The sequence below is a fragment of the Petromyzon marinus genome, chromosome 3 (genome assembly GCF_048934315.1).
Source record: "Petromyzon marinus isolate PM22_M1 ecotype Great Lakes invasive population chromosome 3, UKy_Petmar_22M1.pri1.0, whole genome shotgun sequence".
In the NCBI taxonomy this organism is placed as follows: Eukaryota; Metazoa; Chordata; class Hyperoartia; order Petromyzontiformes; family Petromyzontidae; genus Petromyzon; species Petromyzon marinus.
In genome coordinates this window covers 26415985-26433150 of record NC_133669.1, presented here as the reverse complement: position 1 = coordinate 26433150, position 17166 = coordinate 26415985, and positions in this window count along the sequence as shown.

Below are 17166 nucleotides of genomic sequence, written 5' to 3'. Positions count from 1 at the left end.
ATGGAACCCCCCTTCTACTCGGCGGGCTCTAAGGTGTGGCTTGCACACCCCTCGCGTCGGGGCCGGACAGGTGGGGACGTTAACCACTTACTGGCGAGGACCCTGGATGGTGGGGCGACAGATCTCCCCCTGGACGGTACTGATTCAAGGGGGAGAGAGGGTCCGGGAGATGGTAGTCAATGTCCGGCGACTGAAACCATGGAGGGCGACCCCAGCGAGGGAGAACCCCAGTTTCTACAACGGAGTCCATAGATAATATTATAGTGCTTAAATACCATTATTATTGCACGCCCGGGGGGATGGGTGTGGGAGTAGTGGCCCAGCCTGCCAACGTGTTACCTCCCCTGCCTCGGCAATGTAGGCCAGGACGGGTGCTCCGCACCGGCCTAGGCCTGACCAAGCCTATGGTAAGTACAAATTTCCTTGCTTCTTACGCTAAGAACTCAGGTTCATTGTTTACTATTATTAAACAAATACGTTGCCAGATATTACAATAATAATTTTTGTGTGCACATAGGAACTCTGGCTCATTGCTGACTATTATGAAACTTATAAGTTGCCACAAATTACAAAAATTATGTTTGTGTGCAGATAACAACTCGGGTTAATTGTTTACTATTATGAAACAAATACGTTGCCAGATATTACAATGATGTTTGTGTGCACAAAACAAAATTTTCATTATTAGCTTGATAAATATTCCCTTTTTTAGCTGTGCTTTTATCACGCTGCGACGGTGTATTGCCAGTCTATCATGTGCTCTGCTGCCTGCTGAATAATTAACGTCAGTGCACTGCCACTCTATTATCTACACTGCTAATATTCCTTTTGACAATTATGAGTGTATGCCAGTCTATAATCTGTTGCCTGCTTCTTTACCTCACTCAGTGTACTCTCAGCCTTTCATGTCCACTATATTCTGCTTTTTCAGCTGCTGCCTGAATTGGCAGCTTTTTATGTCAACTGTAGCAATGCTTATGTCATTGAGTCGGCGTACTGGCAGTCTATAATCTAAACTGTAGCCTGCTTCTCAACTTACCTGTGCGTAATGCTGCTCTTTAATTTACACTGCTTTCTGCTTATTTCTTCAATGCATTTCCATTGTTTCCATTGCTCATGTCACGCTATTTACTCATACGGAGTACTGCGATACTCAGAGCTGTGCCATCATCGGGGATTGCTGTGCGCGTCGATGTGTGTGTGTGCGAGTCGATGTGTGTGGGTTTGAGTCCATATGTGTGCGCGTTTAGGTCCATGCGTGTGTTTAAGTCCATGTATGTGTCTGTCTTTTACGATTGGACAACGCTGATGTGTGTGTGTATGTCCAAGTGTTTGTGTGTCAGTCCAAGTGTGCGTGTCAGTCCATTTGTGTGTGTATCAGTCGCTGTGTGTGTGTTAATCCATGTGTGTGTATCTAAAGTAGATGTCTGTGCGACACAGTTCATATATATGTGTGTGTAGGGCAATGTGTGTGTCAGTCTATGTGTGTGCGTGTAAGTCCATGTGTGTGTGTCTTAGTTGATATGTGGGTGTGTAAGTACATATGTATGTTTACGTCAATCTGTTCTTGAGTCCACGTATATCTGTGTGTGAGTCGATGTGTGTGTTTGTGTCGCTGTATGTGTCTACGTCCATAGATGTGTGTAACTCCACGTGTGTGTATCTAAAGTGGATGTCTATGCGTGTGTGAGTCCATATGTGTGTGTGTGCAAGTCCATGTGTTTGTGTGTGCAAGTCGATATGTCTGTGTGTGTCAGTCCATGGACATGTGTGTTAGTCGTTTGTGTCCGTGGCTCCATGTGAGTCCGTGTAAGTCCATTTCTTCGCGTGTCTGTAGGTCCATGTGTGCGTGTGAGTGAATGTGTGTGCTTTATTGACCTGGTCAAGGCCTATGATACCATCAGTAGGCCTTGCCTCTGGGTTGTTCTTCATACTTTCGGAGTCCCTCAGCCTTTGCTCAAGATCTTTAAGGACCTTCATGATGGTTTCGCGTCAAACTACGTGGCCGTCAGTCAGAGCCATTCCCTCTACACCTTGGGGTGCGACAGGGATGTCCTCTGGCTCCCACATTATTTAACATATATTTTGACCACGTAGTTCGTGAAGACTTCAATGGCTGTACCGGAAGAATTACCATATGGTACATATACAATGGGAGGCTGATCGATACCCGGGTACGGTCAAGGGATGGCTCCCTATTGATCAACCATGTAATGTATGCCGATGCTCTGGTGAATCCTGCTCACTCAGAGGAGGACTTGGAGGCACTGCTGCCGAACCTGGAGCTTGGCACTAAGAGGTGGGGCCTTACCATCAGCCAAATCAAATCTAAGCACCTGGCTGGGTATTTTGTACCATCGGACAATACACCCCCACAACTCACAATTTCTGATGCACTAGTTGTGGAGAGATTGGAGATATTCCCATACCTGGCCAGTGTGCTCATGACCAGCTCCGGTTTAACACCAGAGCTCTCACTCCAAATCAGTTGAGCGCCATTATCTTTTCATCGGCTGCGCTACACTGTGTGGAAGCTACCTGGTCTCTCGCTCCGCATGAAGCTCCAGGTCTTCTCGGCCATGGTAATCCTCTACCTTCTGTACGCTTGCGAAACGTGCACCCACCTAATGGAACATCTTCGCCGATTGGAAACATTTAGGCTGGCCTTCTAACGATCCACCCTGGGTTTAACCATATGTGTGTGTGTGCGTCTAAGTCGATGTGTCTCTATATGTGTGGGTCGATGTCTGTGTGTAAGTCCATGTGTGTGACTGCCTTTTTCGCCCGGGCAATGCCGGGTACTTCCCGCTAGAATTTAATAAATTTTTGGTGTTCTTGTACTCTCGTGCTGATCATTTATCCTTTTTGTCCAACATAGCATTTGCCACACGTGCAATTAATCCGGTACACACCTTCTGTTGACAGCATCGGTAATACATCTTTCGTACAAGATATTAATTTATGTATTATATGTACCATGCCAAATATGATTCAGATGCTTTTTTTTCTACAACCATCTGGCTAGTTTACCAATTACTCCTGCAATGTACGGTATTTTAATAGTTTTAATTACTTGGTCAGATTCGACGGGCATGTTATTTGATTTGATTTGCCATTCAGTGCCCTGTTGATTTGTGTATCATTGTAACCGTTCAATTGCAGAGCTTCTTTAACATGGTTAATTTCACTTCCTCGACTGTCACCATTTGACACTTTCTTAGCCCGATGTCTGAGTATCTTGATGAGAGGATTTCTGTGCAGGATGATGGTGGGACTGCATTAATTATATTAACACTCCAGAGTTTTGCAGTTCAACTTTCACTGATTGTTCAACACTCAGGGGTCATTTAATTATGCACTTGTTTATCAGTCATTAGATTTAACAAACCTAAAATGTGGAAGATCACTACTCCATCGCTACAGCTATTGAGAGAGCCATGCCTTAATCTCGACGCAATGACTATTGCAGAAGACTGCACAAGAGCAACACCTTAGTACCTTAAATCCAATAAAAGTTGTTTCATGGCAAATCCTGCATTTTTATAGAAACGGATTGAAACACCATTGCATAGTTAATGATACATCTACTGGCACAATGCAACTGCAGATCAAGTGTAATGCCTTCACTATTACAGGGGTCACCTTGCAGGGTTGAGAATAGATCACTATTCCATCACCGACGAGACATCTGGTAAATGCATTACCAATTTGCAGCATTAACAACATTCTTTGCAAGATTGTGCCATGTCCGTCCAGTGCTCGATTGAGCAGAATTGGCTTCCGGTTGCCCAACGAATACACTAGAATGTCGCCCTCATTACACACAAGGTGCTTGCCACAAATGTACCACAAAACCTAGCTGATCTCGTCAAGGAGCATAAACGATGACGAAAAATGCGGTCCTCCTTGCAGCAGTTTTGGCTAACCATTGAACAAAGACGGTCACTGTATCATGCGGCACTTTTAGACGAGCTTCTGCGGATGTCTGGGAACGCTCTTCATTCCTATGTTAGGAAGCCACTGCAGCTATACACTTTTAAAGATAAATTGAAAACGAATTTCTTTAGACCAGATGTTTCTGTTTAGCTAGTTGTCCTTGCCCCGCGCCTCTGATTAGCAGTTGGCTACGTACGGTGTGAAAGAAGCTCACCATACACACAGACACGTGTTTAATACCGACTATACTGTACGACTAAGTGCACACGGTAGCAAGAGCGCACTTTATGAATGGAATCAGTCATTATTCACGAATGTGGGTAATTAAGTAAACAGCCAAAGAGTGTAGAAGCAGTGGCAAAGATGGCTAGGCACCACACTGCTCTACGACCCGGGCACACATGAGTTCAATCCTGGCCATGGCCACAACAATATACAATGGCGAGCGATGTCAGGGCTTGTTGCCCGCTGCCTTTACCGACCCGCACCGAGCACCCGTGGTGGCATGTGGTTAAACAACCCCCATGCTGGGGAGGCCTTCATGCAGCAGTGGATTGGCCATGGGCTGTACAGTATTATTACTTTTTCGCAAATAGCCATTGTAACCGTTCATTTGCAGCGCTTCTTTAACATGTTTAATTTCACTTCTCAGATAACTGATAAACTCGCCAGATGTTTGTAAAAACAAAACATCCGAGTCAGATTTGGCACGGTACATAAAATACAGAATTTTATATCTGTTACAAAAGATGTATTGCTGAAGCTGTGCACATGATTAACTGCACGTGTTGTAAATGTTGTTTGGCAAACAGGACGAATGATCAGCACAAGACTAAAAGAACATCAGAAAAAATATTAAATTCTCCCAAATGCAACTGTCAGCAGTAGCAGAACACGCGTGCTAACAAGGACACTCAATTCATTTTGAGGTTGAAGTTTTGTGCAAAACTAGCTACTACTGGCCAAGACGAATTAGATTATCTATCGAAACTTAAAGAAATCAAACTAACTTTAACCGTTCGGATAGCTACCGTCTTAGTGCTGCGTAGAAGCGAACCAACAAGTAATACATTATTTAAATGTATGCCTACAAAGGGCAGCATACTTCAATAGGGATTATCGTTGGTAGGACTATTTTAATAAACACTAGACAGGAAGGACAAGTTCAAAGGGCTCGCATAATGCACATGCATAATGTACGTTGCCTCAGTAATCCCCACCCCCCTCCCCACATTGTGCAAGAGCACAGAAGGGTGGTCAACACAACTACGCCTCTATATAAGGAACGAAACAGTAAGACTTCACAAATCTGGCTGTCGCCTGATGAAGCTAGTTGTAATTACTGGCGAAACGTCGTACTCAGATTGTAAATGCTGTGGCTTGGCTCTCCAACACACCTGTGGCTGTTCTAGTGACGAATTGGCATGTTCTGTTTACGTGACAACCCTTACGAGTTGGCTGTGTCGGGTGGTGGCGGGTTTTAGCAACACATATATTTACGCGATCTAACCCAAAAAACCTCAATTATGAATAAAGAATTAAATGAAAAATGTTAAGTATTTAATTATGCCGATGTATACAATTATCCCAATGTATGTAATTATGAAAATTATTCAAAATTAATAAAATAATCAAACGTGTGTGTTCAAATTCTTTGAGTGTAAGTGTAATGTGATCAATCTTATGTGTGGTTAAATGTGTGTAAAATATTACGTGAAAATGTATGTACATCATCTATGTGTGTGTGTGTGCTTGTATCGGAGTATTATTAATGTGTGTGTTAGTTTGTATAAGGATCAATATGTGTGCGTATGGTTACGTGTATTATTATTATTGGCTCGGCTTCGTGGTCTAGGGGTGTATTCTGTGTGTATGGTTATTAATGATTGATGTGTGTGTGAAGTGATGCTCGGCTTCGTCGTCTAGTGGCGTATCGTGTATGTGTGACGGTGTGTGTGATGCTGAGCTTTGTTGTCGAGGGGTGTATTGCCAATCGTGATAATGCAATGATTCTCGTCTAAACATTTCCTGATTATGATTTTCGCTTAAACATTGACTGGTTTAGTGTAATTATGTCCGGTCTCAGGATTCAGATCTCGCCACAGGATATAGTTCTCCTAAGTAAGATAATGATGCATGAACTTAGGAAGGAACCACTCAGACTCTTCTGTGTTAAGCAACTTGAATATATATTTAAAAAACTCTAATATGTGAACATACTTATGATCGGAATTACCACAACGGTACTCTAGCTTATATCCTACTCATATATCCGTAAATGAAACCCCAATGGTTAGGTTGTTAAACTGAGCAATAGAACAACAGGCTAACTCCTCGTAGTAGCGCGACAATACACGACGATAGAAAAGTCCTTAAAAATTACAATATGCATACGGAACCATGCTCAAGAAACATGTGCCCAATTGGTAGGATTATGCAATTAAAATAAATATCCCGAAAGAATAGTGTACATGCGAGTGTGTAGGTTTGGCTAATAGATGCTTATCAAATGGCTAGTGGCCATCAATGAATTCATTGCTATGATTTTGAAATTAAAAGAAATATCTCAAAAAATAATATTCATGCGAGTGTGTAGATTCATGACGTAGATGCGTATAAATGTTTAGTGTGACATCAATAAATTAATTCGTAAAATTACGTGATGTAAATAAAACGAATGACAAATACTTCTAAACGACCGTATTCATGCAACTCAAGGGACAGAACAATGCTTTTCATGACCAGCTAATTAACTCACCGCCTTGGAATGGTAACCCTTTTCGAAGCAAAAAAAGCTCTTGGAACAATCTTTTTCGTACCGAAATACGCATTGTATGTGTGTTGGAGGGCAGTCGCCATGAGGTCTAATGATTATAGTGGGCACTATGCACTGGCGGAGCCAGTGGGGCGGGGGGGGGGAGGCGGGTGGGGTGGCCCGTGCACCCCAATGAATCAATCGAAATCCCTAATTTCGATCGCATCATTGGGGTTTATTAATAATATATCGGCATTTTGCGACCCCAATACCACTGTGTTGCATACTATTACAGTGAGGGAAAAAAGTATTTGATCCCCTGCTGATTTTGTATGTTTGCCCACTGACAAATAAATTATCAGTCTATAAATTTTAATGATAGGTTTATTTGAACAGTGAGAGACAGAATAACAACAAAAAAATCCGGAAAAACGCATGTCAAAAATTTTATAAATTGATTAGCATTTTAATGAGGGAAATACGTTTTTTACCCCTCTGCAAAACATGACTTAGTCCTTGATGGCAAAACCCTTGTTGGCAATCACAGAGGTCAGACGTTTCTTGTAGTTGGCCACCAGATTTGCACACATCTCAGGAGGGTTTTTGTCCCACTCCTCTTTGCAGATCTTCTCCAAGTCATTAAGGTTTCGAGGCGGACGTTTGGCAACTCGAACCTTCAGCTCACTTCACAGATTTTCTATGGGATCAAGGTCTGGAGACTGGCTAGGCCACTCCAGGACCTCAATGTGCTTCTTCTTGAGCCACTCTTTTGTTGCCTTGGCCGTGTGTTTTGGGTCATTGTCATGCTGGAATACCCATCCACGACCCATTTTAAATGCCCTGGCTGAGGGAAGGAGGTTCTTACCCAAGATTTGACGGTACATGGCCCTGTCCATCGTCCCTTTGATGCGGTGAAGTTGTCCTATCCCCTTAGCAGAAAAACACCCCCAAAGCATGTTTCCACCTCCATGTTTGACGGTGGAGATGGTGTTCTTGGGGTCATAGGCAGCATTCCTCCTCCTCCAAACACGGCAAGTTGAGTTGATGCCAAACAGCTCCATTTTGGTCTCATCCGACCACAACATTTTCACCAAGTTGTCCTTTGAATCATTCAGATGTTCATTGGCAAACTTCAGACGGTCATGTATATGTGCTTTCTTGAGCAGGGGGACCTTGCGGGCGCTGCAGGATTTCAGTCCTTCACGGCGTAGTATGTTAACAATTGTTTTCTTGGTGACTATGGTCCCAGCTGCCTTGAGATCATTGACAAGATCCTCCCGTGTAGTTCTGGGCTGATTCCTCACCGTTCTCATGATCATTGCAACTCCACGAGGTGAGATCTTGCATGGAGCCCCAGGCCGAGGGATATTGACAATTATTTTGTGTTTCTTCCATTTGCGAATAATAGCACCAACTGTTGTCACCTTCTCACCAATGTTGTATATGTGGGTGTGTGAAAATTAGATGAAAATGATGAAAATTAAATAAAATTTGAAATTTGCACAATTGATTTATGCACATAAATTATGCTAATTCGAGAGATAAGCATATTACTTTATGCGAGTGGGCGTGGTTATGATAATGCGAGTCCTTATGATAATTAGGTTCAGCCTCGGTGACGAGGGTTGGTTATTAATTGGAACAACGCAATTAGCCGTATGCAGTTGATTAGGTATTGTGAGCGTGAATGAGAGAGAGAGTCAACTCGACTTGTTATTTAATTCCGTATTATCAATAAGGATATGATTATCTTCGATTTAACGTTTATTGATTATGTGATGGTTTTGGATTAATGTGCTTATGATAGGTCCGCAGGATTCAGATCTCATTCGCAGAACAATTCTATGCAGAATCACGGAAAGAATCACACACAACCTTTATGCTTTAATCAATTTTATTTTCTAGCTAAACTTTAATTTTTGATTAATATGAGAACTCTCAAATATCGGGATTTCAACACAGCATTAACATGGTACACATCAAGATTGCGTTGTTTCACTTCGATAACGGCACCTGTGGTTAATTCCCGACGCGTAACGCAATTGATCGGTTGTTGAGAGAGAGATTAAACATGCATAAATATTCTATCAAACCTTAACTCTATTATATGCAAATTCGTATACTTGAATTGTTACGCGACACGGCATTCGATCATTGATCATATGCGACCCTTAATGCAATTCTTGTCACGTTGTTAACCAGTAGGACGATTGATTATTATGCAACTCAATGACATCTGAAAAGACACTCAAGCCATTATTATTTCTAAAGGCACAAATATGCGTTCATAGATCCGTCATTTCATTCATGGATACCATCAAGATTATGCAGAGGGAAAAAAAAATAACTCAAATACTTCTAATTTGACATTATCAACGTAATTCAATGGGTGGCGATGTTTTCCTTTGAGATCCTTATCAGCTAATAGTTGACACATTTATCATGAGTCTTCTTGTATGTTTTAATATGAGTGTTGTTGATTTCTTGCGTTAAGCAAACGCCTAGGTTGACATTCCTTGTAACAAAAAAACAATGTTTGTGCGTTGTGTAGCGGTGGGGGAGTCAGGGGGGGAGTGTGGGGGAGGGGTGGGGCATACGAACAGGCTGCCACAGTTTCTGTGCACCGCTGGCTGGATGAGTCAGCGCGATGCTCGCCGTCGTCGCACGATGATGGGTGTCGAGTGCGGGCCTGCTGCCCTCTCAGCGCTGGTGCTGATGGCGCGCGCTCCCTCTCCTTGAAGATGCGCGAACACGCCGTGCTGGTTCGCTGACAGCAGTTCTATCCACTGCTGGATGAGCTGCGCCGGCGCGCGCTCTTTCCGCTGCTGAATCGAGCCACGTCGCACGCGCTCTCTCTGTGGAGATGCTGACACTTTGTTGGCGTCTGGCCAAGCTTTTCCACTGCTGTGTGAGTCGAGTCGCACGCGCTCTCTCTGTTGAGCTGCGCGAACGCGCCCGTGCTGGTTCGCTGACAGCAGGTTTCCTCCACTGCTGTATGACTCAAGTCGCACGGGCTTGCTTGGCGGTGCTGTAAGCAGGCTCTCTTTCCGCTGCTGAATGAGCCACGTCGCACGCGCTCTCTCTGTGGAGCTGCTGACACTTCGTTGGCGGCTGGCCAAGCTTTTTCTTCTGTTGAGTGAGTTGAGTCGCACGTGCTCTCTCTGTTCAAGTGCGCGAACGTGACCGTGCTGGTTCGCTGACAGCAGGTTTCCTCCACTGCTGTATGACTCAAGTCGCACGCGCTTGCTTGTCGGTGCTGTAAGCAGGCTCTCTCCACTGCTGTATGTTCTCGTTTGAGGCGTCGGCATGGCTGCTCGTGCTGGCAGATACAGGCTCTTTCCGCTGCTGTATGGCTGGCACTTGATGTAGGAATAAAGTTTGGAGTGATACTTTGTTCCCTGCCTAGACTCACTTTCATTGATACATCACGACTCAGCGATCCTCCCTACTCAGCGAGGCTCGGAGCCAGCCGTTCCATGCGACTGCTTGACTGCTGGACTGACTTCTTGCCGTTGATCCGTCTCGACTGCCTTGACTGACTTGACTTAGCCGTTATATTAAAACATACTCTACGCTCTGTGCAGTGAAAAGGGGGGGGGGGGGGGGGCGTGGTCTGTGTGTGTGTGTGTTTGTGTGTCTGTGTTTTACAATTCTGAAGGGGAGGAGGGGGCGACCCTTCCCTTGACTGGTTTATTACTGTTTATTGCTCATCTCATGGATTTTCTGGTTTAATGGCCCTGTAACGATGGGCATCTGGTTTTCGTGTGTGACTGGCTTACGTGTTTTATTAATTATTTGTTTTTGTCACTTAAAAAAAAGAATGATATATATAACGGCAAATATTATTGTTAATCTTAATTTTGGTAAAGGCTCGATATCCAACACCAAGCTGCTTAGCAATGGTCTTGTAGCCCATTCCACCCTTGTGTAGGTCTACAATCTTGTCCCTGATATACTTGGAGAGCTCTTTGGTCTTGGCCATGGTGGAGAGTATGGAATCTGATTGATTGATTGCTTCTGTGGACAGGTGCCTTTTATACAGGTAACAAGCTGAGATTAGGAGAACTCCCTTTAAGAGTGTGCTCCTAATCTCAGCTCGCTACCTATATAAAAGACACCTGGGAGCCAGAAATCTTTCCGATTGAGAGGGGGTCAAATACTTATTTTCCTCATTAAAATGCAAATCAATTTATAACATTTTTTGTTGTTGTTATTCTACCCTATCCCAGAGTCCTCTGGGATAGGGTAGAATAGTCCTCTGGGATAGGGTAGCGGTAGACGGTGTGTCCTGACCACTGGATACGCCGAGCATTAGCCCTCAGAAGGGCTGGAAAGCTGGTCCAGGGTCCTAGATAGTCTTCAGCCTGGGCATTGGTCTTCGTGTAGGGAGATAATTCCCTGAGCTCTGCGCGGTCACCCTTATACTCGTTTGTGGCCAGGTATAACCAATCCCACATTCCCACGTGGAACTGTCTGATTGGTTCTCCCCAAACTGCCTACGATCCACTTCACCTCGTCTGACCCCAACCGTTATGTACACCGAGGTAACGCTGCACTGCCCCCTTGATACCTGGTGGCAATGCAGGTTACCGAACAGTTTGTAGTTAACACCTCTACATATATATGGAAATCTATTACATTAAAAAAGGCAATATCACTCTTAATATAAATTCTTGGAAAAGGCATATATACAACATCACTCTCATCATCGCCGTATCGTTGTCACGGTATCACTGCTGTATCGTTATCATGGTATCATCATCGTCGTATCGTTGTCACGGTATCATCATCACCGTATTGTTGTCACGGTACCACTGCTGTATCGTTATGATATCATTATTGCCGTATTGTTGTCACAGTATCATCATCGCCGTATCGTTGTCATGGTATCATCATCGCCGTATTTTTGTCACGGTTTCACTGCTGCATCGTTATCATGGTATCATAGTTTCCGTATCCTTGTCATGGTATCATAATCACCGTATTGTCATCACGATATCATCATTGCTGTATTGTTGTCACGGCTTTCATCATCACTGTATCGTCGTCACGGATTCATCATCATTACCATTATATCGTCATGGTATCATTGCCATATCATTGTCCTGGTGTCATCGCCATCTCGTCATCACGGTACATCATAGCTGGATCGTCGTCACGGTATCATCATCACCATATTGTCATGGCGCTATGATCAGCTCTGTATTGTTTTCACAGTATCATTATTGCTATATCGTCGTCACGGTATCATCAACGTTATTACCTTATAATCATCATTGCCATATTGTCGTCACAGTATCATCGCAGCATAGTCATGGTATTATCATTGCCAAATTGTAGTCCTTGTATCATCATTGCCGAATCGTCATCACGGTATAAGCATCGCCATATTGTCGTCACGGTATCTCTATCGCCGTATCATCATCACAATATCATCATCATCATCGCTGTATCATCGTCCGGGAATCATCATTGCCGTATCGCCGTCACAGTATCATCATCGCTGTATCATCATTGTGCTACGATCATATGCATATCGTCATCACAGTATCATCATTGCTGTATCATCACGGTATCATCATCGCCGTATCTTTGTCGTCGTATCATTATCACGGTATCATCATCGTCATATTTGTGGTCCTGGTGTTATCATTGCCGAATCGTCATCACAGTATTCTCATCGCTGTATTATCGTCATGCTATCACTATCGCCGTATCATTGCCATGGTTTCATCATTGCCGTATCTTTGTTACGGTACCATCATTTCCGTACCATAGTCGCACTATCATTATCGCCGTATCATTGTTGTCGTGGTGAATCTTAGCCGTAGCTGCCCGACATGGTGATGCAGAAGAGGCTGCTGGGGATGCAATCATCGCCCCACTTGACGATGAGGATGGAGTTTCCCATCTTCGTCACCGTGTAGGTGACGTTGTAGATGACGTTGCCCGTGTGCTTCATGGCGTGCGGGGTCCGTTCACCCCCATCATCAGCATGTCGGTGCCTGTTGGAAGCAGTGGGGGGGGGAAGAGTGGTGGTGCAGTGGTTCACGTGCTGCGCTACAAACCCGGCAACCTGATATTCCGATATCTGAGCCGGACCTGTGCCTTCCCTAGGTTGACTCATTCTTAAATTAGTACCTGGTGTGGTGTGTAAAGCATCAGCCCTGTCGAGAAAAAGGCGGCTGAGCGTGGTGCTGGTCACCCACCCTGTCCCCTATCGGCCTTTTTAGGTGATCACGAACAGAATTTTCCCTGTCTACAGGGGGGCCTTTGTGGTTGGAAGGGGGGACTGGCATGGTGTGAGCGGGAGGGACATGAATTACTCGGTGTGAAAGGTTGGATTTAGTGACTCACATGTTGGAAAGTGTTGCAGGATACATGCGTGTGTATGACTGTTCTCCCTGGTTTTGCAGTTGACAGAGCTACATGTTATGGGTACAGCTAGCTCCTAGAGAGGAGCTGTGTCTGTGTTGAAGTTCGTCTTCAGTGCAACACCGAGATATTCGAACAAGAAACGTGACAATCGCCAAGCCCACTTAAGCACCTCTCCAGGATTGAATTTATGCTGTGAATGCGAGGGTTGGCAGTAGCTCTAATCGGCGGCACACCTCGTGGCAGAGCCACCCACTGCCACCTTCACAGTGGAGATTGGTCGACATGGCGGCGTGCCATAGCAGAACCACTGACCAGAGTGTCCACCACACAGTCGTGAACCTCTATGGGAACTATGCGAGTCTGTGAGTCTCTTTATGAGTCTATTGGTCTATATGTGAGAGTTTGTATGATCACACCCTGTTCCCTTGTGAGTGGAACCTCAAACTCGCACACAAAACCCCCAAACCCCACACACAAAACCCCCAAACCCCCAATACAGAACCCCCAAACCCCCCACACGGAACCCCCAAGACAGATGCCCCAAACCCTCTCTACAGCAGGGACGTGTGGTCAGGGAAGGCAGGGAGGCAGAGCCTCATCTGTCATAATCCAATGTAAATAGCGGTTTCGAAAAGTAAAAAAAAAGAATAATCTAGTAAATTAAAAAATCTCCAAATTTGCGAAGCTCCACTGCAAATACAAGAAGAGAAGAGAGGTGAGGCAGCGACGAGCTCAGCCTCCCCTCTGATTGTGCAACACCTCAGTAACTGGATTGAGCTCGGACAATAAGAGAGTGCCTGTTACAATCTCAGTATGTCACCAATGTAATGGTTGTAGACCCCTTCATTTCATGTTCTCGCCTTCATGTAACTTTTTTCACATATATGTATGAAGATATCTAGGCTCGCTGGTCTCGTCATGAAACTGCAATGAAAAAGCACCAGGGGAGGCAGCTATGACATCTGCCTCAGTGACGGGGACGTATCTAACACGCCCCCCTCAGTTAGGACACGCCCGCTCAGTGAGGCCACGCCCCCTCCGTAAGGCCATGCCCCCCTCAGTGTCTGAATCAGGCCCTGACACTAGCCAGTGCCTCACCAGCCATTGACCTCACCTCACGTCACTGCACTACAGATTCCCAAACCATCCACACAGAACTCGTGAACGGAACTCTCCTGGTTGTCCCTCATCTCAACCCCCCCCCCTCTTTTCAACTTTATGCAATTTCCTACTCTGTCACACGCACTTTCACACTCTACATTTCATTCTCACGTTCACTGTCTCACTCTGTCCCTCACATTATCTCTCCCACTATCACCCTCACCATCACATTCACTCTCATACTCAATCTCTCTCTAAATCACTCTTTTCACTCACTCTCACACTCACTCACATTATCTCTCCCACTCACTTGCATACTCACTGTCTCACTCTCATTCTCACACTCACTATCTACTCACACTCACTGTCTCACTCAATCTCTGATTCACTTTCACACTCAACATCACACTCACTCTCGATCTCTCACGCAAACTGTTCAATATAACACTCACTAACTCTTACACACACTCACTCTCACTGATACTCACTCTCCCACTCACTCTGACAATCACATTCACAAACTTTATCACTCAAATCTCACCAGTTACACCACGAATGGTTGGGGGGACACGTGGCTACTCGTTGAGTGGGAGGGGTCTGAGGGTCTGACGCAACAGAGACAGAGGGGCGTGGCCATAACCGTGGAGGTTAGTGACGTCACTGCACACGTGACTCCAGTGTAGCGAGACGTGCAGAGAAGGTAGCAGCACTAGCAGTACAAAGAGCCGAGCTCTTGTTGCTATTCTTTACGGGGAGTGGAGACGAGGAGGAGGGTGCACAGTGAGACTCACGCTCACTCACACACTTTCAGATTCGCTGTTTCACTCTCAAACTCTGTCTCACACTGTATCACTCTCACATACTGTCACATTCACTAATTTACTCATTCTCACATGCACTCTCACTCTCACACTAACTCACTATCACACTCAATCTCTTACGTTCCCGCTCAATAATTCACAAGCATTCAATCTCACGCTCACATTCACTATCTTACTCATACTAATTGTCTCACTCGCTCACTCACATGCACTCTCACACGCACTTTTGCTCTCCTGCTCACTCTCTCTCACATTCACTTCGACACTAACTCTCAAACTCATTCACACTATCTCACTTACACTGTCTCTCACTGAATCTCACTCACAGCCACTCTCGCACTCTCCAACTCATTCTCTCGCTCTAACTCACTCTCACACTCTTACTCTCCCGCTCAATAACTCTTACATGCATTCACTTTCACACTCACTAACTCGCACTCACTCTCTCACTTGCTTTATTACTCTTCCACTCACTCTCATTAAATCCCCCACTCACTTATTCTCACATTCATTCACACTCACTCACTCTTTCATTCTCACTCAATCAATCTGTCTCATTCGCACTCACTCACTATCACATTCACTGTAACTCTCTCACTCACGTTCACACACATTCACTCTGACACCAACTCTCTCACTCTCCCATGCACTCTCACAACATCAATCTCACACTTTCACACTCACTCTCACACTCACATCCCCTCACACACTGAATCTCACACTAACTCTCAAACTGACTCCCATTTAGTCTCAATCACTCATGCTCACTCACTAACTCTGATACTCACCTTCACACTATCTCAATCTCATGCATTCTCACACTTTCTCACTCACATTATCTCTCCCACTCACTCGCATACCCACTCTCGTTCTCACACTCCCTATCTATTCACACTCACTGTCTCACTCAAACTCTCACTCACTTTCACACTCAGCATCACACTCACTCTCAATCTCTCACTCTCTCATGTACACTCTTTCACTATAACACTCACTAACTTTTACACTCACTCATACTCTCCCACTCACTCTGACACATTCACAAACTTTTTCACTCAAGTCTAACTCACCAGTCACGCAACGAATCGTTGGGGGGTCACGTGGCCACTCGTTGAGTGGGAGGGGTCTGAGCGTCTGACGCAACGGAAACAGAGGGGCGTGGCCATAGCCGTGGAGGAGAGTGACGTCACTGCACACGTGACTTCCGTGTAGTGAGACGTGCAGAGAAGGTAGCAGCAGTAGCAGCACAAAGAGCTGAGCTCCTGTTACTATTCTTTACGGGGATTGGAAACGAGGAGGAGGCACGGTGAGACTCCATCTCACACTCACCCACTCACTAACTCACTCACACACTCTTAAAGGCACTCTAACATTCACTGTCTCTCTAACACTCACTCTTTCACTAAAACACTCACTAACTCTCACACTCAATCACTCTCACTCAAACTCACTCTCACACTGACTCTAACAATCACATTCACAAACTTTCTCACTCAAGTCTTACACTCACGGCACGAACCGTTTGGCGGTCACGTGGCCACTCGTTGAGTGGGGAGGAGAGATAGGGACGTGGCCATAGCCGTGGAGGTGAGTGACGTCACTGCACACGTGACTTCCGTGTAGTGAGACGTGCAGAGAAGGTAGCAGCAGTAGCAGCACAAGTTGCCGAGCTCTTGTTGCGATTCTTTACGGGGAGTGGAGACGAAGAGGAGGGGGCACGGTGAGACTCACGCTCACTCACACACTGTCCGACTCGCTGTTTCACTCTCAACCTCTGTCTCACACTCACTGTATCACTCTCACATTCACTCTCACACTAACTCACTATCACACTCACTCTCTTACGCTCCCACTCAATAACTCACAAGCATTCACTCTCATGCTCACATTCACTATCTTGCTCATACTCATTGTCTCACTCGCTCACTCACATGCACTCTCACACACACTTTTACTCTCCTGCTCACACTCTCTCACATTCACTTTCACACTAACTCTCAAACTCATTCACACTATCTCACTTACACTGTCTCTCACTGAATCTCACTCACAGACACTCTCGCACTCTCCAACTCACTCTCACACTCTTACTCTCCCGCTCAATAACTCTTACAAGCATTAACTTTCACACTCACTCAATCACTCACTTTATCATGCTCCCACTCACTCTCATTA